This window comes from Pieris brassicae, unplaced genomic scaffold, assembly GCF_905147105.1.
Source record: "Pieris brassicae unplaced genomic scaffold, ilPieBrab1.1, whole genome shotgun sequence".
Taxonomy (NCBI): Eukaryota; Metazoa; Arthropoda; class Insecta; order Lepidoptera; family Pieridae; genus Pieris; species Pieris brassicae.
This window is the reverse complement of record NW_025576120.1, coordinates 1-2,500: the sequence shown is the minus strand read 5'-3', so window position 1 is coordinate 2,500 and position 2,500 is coordinate 1. Positions and strand designations below refer to the sequence as shown.

The 2,500-nt window shown below is 49.0% G+C and overlaps 1 non-coding gene across 1 annotated transcript; it reads right to left on the bottom strand.

Moving 5' to 3' along the window:
* Positions 1-306: 306 nt before the first annotated feature.
* LOC123719548 lies at positions 307-463 on the bottom strand. The gene has a single exon (XR_006755615.1). It is a non-coding gene; the product is annotated as a 5.8S ribosomal RNA (ribosomal RNA).
* Between the last annotated feature and the right edge of the window lie 2,037 nt (positions 464-2,500).

Below are 2,500 nucleotides of genomic sequence, written 5' to 3'. Positions count from 1 at the left end.
CGCGAACGTCGTTGTCGTCGTTGTCGTTGTCGTTGCGTAAAGACTCGACGCGCACCCGTGCCGCGGGAGACACGGTGCGGCGGGGAGAATTTATTTGTGCGACAAAAGTATCGTATAGACGTGGCTTAACACGGCCAATACGGATGACGAGTCGTAATCGAACATATATTCGAACGGATCGTTCGGCCGCTCGGCGGCCTAGCGAAACCGTCAATTGCACGCGCGACAGAGATGCGGCGCTACGACCGGAGTCGCAGCGATCGCCGCTCGTCACGCGAACAGTGTGGCTTTTTGTTTTTATGCAGCCGGCCCTCAGACAGGAGTGGTCCTGGATATTTCTCCACGGACCGCAATGTGCGTTCGAAATGTCGATGTTCAAATGTGTCCTGCAGTTCACACTATGACGCGCAGTTAACTGCGTTCTTCATCGACCCGCGAGCCAAGTGATCCACCGTTCAGGGTAATCGTTTTGTTTTTGTGTGTGTTTTTGTATGAGAAAATATAAAAGGTGCGAAAAAATTAAACAAAAAAATTTGAAAATAATACTTATCATTAACGTGTACGACAAATGAAAAGAAAGAAAATCTCTTTTATTTGCGTGGTTGTACACAAAAATTATAAAATATTATTTCAAAGTATCAATAGGCGATAGCGAACGCTAATCAAAGCGTGTCGCAACGCACACGTCGCGAATCGACGAGAGAGAGTCAACCGTCTCGGATTCGATTTTGATTCGTATCATTCACGTGTTTTTGTATTTTTTTCTTTTTTTGCGAGTCTTTGACAACAACAAAACAAAAAGAAAAAACCAACGTTAATGATCCTTCCGCAGGTTCCCCTACGGAAACCTTGTTACGACTTTTACTTCCTCTAAATGATCAAGTTTGGTCAACTTCCCAGCAACGCCGACGGCCGTGAGGCCACCGCGTGTCGGTCCGAAGACCTCACTAAATCATTCAATCGGTAGTAGCGACGGGCGGTGTGTACAAAGGGCAGGGACGTAATCAACGCGAGCTTATGACTCGCGCTTACTAGGAATTCCTCGTTTATGGGGGATAATTGCAAACCCCAATCCCCAGCACGAAGGAGTTTCAACGGGTTGCCCGGGCCTCTAGGCCAGGGAGAACATGTTGATTCCTTCAGTGTAGCGCGCGTGCGGCCCAGGACATCTAAGGGCATCACAGACCTGTTATTGCTCAATCTCGTGCGGCTCGAAGCCGCCGGTCCCTCTAAGAAGAATTTTAATACGTCGCCAGTGAGTTGCGCTCCCCGAGAGTCGCGCACACCTTGAATGACGACGCCTATTTAGCAGGCTAGAGTCTCGTTCGTTACCGGAATTAACCAGACAAATCGCTCCACCAACTAAGAACGGCCATGCACCACCACCCACCGAATCAAGAAAGAGCTGTTAATCTGTCAATCCTTCCGGTGTCCGGGCCTGGTGAGATTTCCCGTGTTGAGTCAAATTAAGCCGCAGGCTCCACTCCTGGTGGTGCCCTTCCGTCAATTCCTTTAAGTTTCAGCTTTGCAACCATACTCCCCCCGGAGTCCAAAATCTTTGGTTTCCCGGAAGCTGCCCGCCGAGCCATTGTAGTAACGTCGGCGGATCGCTAGATGACATATTTACGGTTAGAACTAGGGCGGTATCTAATCGCCTTCGAACCTCTAACTTTCGTTCTTGATTGATGAAAACACCTTTGGCAAATGCTTTCGCTGATGTTCGTCTTGCGACGATCCAAGAATTTCACCTCTAACGTCGCAATACGAATGCCCCCAGTTATCCCTATTAATCATTACCTCGGAGTTCTGAAAACCAACAAAATAGAACCGAGATCATATTCTATTATTCCATGCACGAAATATTCAAGCGGCATTTTGAGCCCGCTTTGAGCACTCTAATTTGTTCAAAGTAAAATTGTCGGCCCACCTCGACACTCACCGAAGAGCACCGCGATAGGATTTTGATATTGAACCGGCGTTTTACCGCCGGCTCACCGACGATATGCTCCGCAGACGTGTCAGTATCACCGCGGATGCGGTGCACCGACAGCGCGGCGCACAAATGCAACTACGAGCTTTTTAACCGCAACAATTTTAGTATACGCTATTGGAGCTGGAATTACCGCGGCTGCTGGCACCAGACTTGCCCTCCAATTGTTCCTCGTTAAAATATTTAAAGTGTACTCATTCCGATTACGAGGCCTCGTAAGAGTCCCGTATCGTTATTTTTCGTCACTACCTCCCCGTGCCGGGAGTGGGTAATTTGCGCGCCTGCTGCCTTCCTTGGATGTGGTAGCCGTTTCTCAGGCTCCCTCTCCGGAATCGAACCCTGATTCCCCGTTACCCGTGACAACCATGGTAGTCGCAGAAACTACCATCGAAAGTTGATAAGGCAGACATTTGAAAGATGCGTCGCCGGTACTGGACCGTGCGATCGGCAAAAGTTATCCAGATTCATCAAAATTAACGACTTCGGACGCATGGCCCTCCGCCGATTGGT